At 36.2% G+C, this 246-nt stretch overlaps 1 pseudogene; it reads right to left on the bottom strand.

Moving 5' to 3' along the window:
• Positions 1–246, bottom strand: part of LOC119350099 — a 24,965-nt pseudogene that overhangs the window by 1,008 nt on the left and 23,711 nt on the right.

The raw sequence follows: 246 nt of genomic DNA, 5'->3' as shown, positions 1-246 counted from the left end.
CCCGCCGTCTTTATTAATTGGTATAAAATAATAAAATAGGTAGCGCAAGCAAGGAAGCAACTCCAAAACAAAAAATATTATTGTCTGCCAAAAAAGTGGTCAAGACACAGAATCCTAATCACATCCTCAAACATATTGCATTACTCATCAAGGTGACACTATTTTTTCCTGTTTATACCTGAGCAGAAGTACCAAGAATATCTCATGGTCCATATCCATTATCACAGAATGAGTACTTTGCACCAC

The sequence above is a fragment of the Triticum dicoccoides genome, chromosome 1B (genome assembly GCF_002162155.2).
Source record: "Triticum dicoccoides isolate Atlit2015 ecotype Zavitan chromosome 1B, WEW_v2.0, whole genome shotgun sequence".
NCBI lineage: Eukaryota > Viridiplantae > Streptophyta > Magnoliopsida > Poales > Poaceae > Triticum > Triticum dicoccoides.
This window is presented reverse-complemented; position numbering and strand designations above follow the sequence as displayed.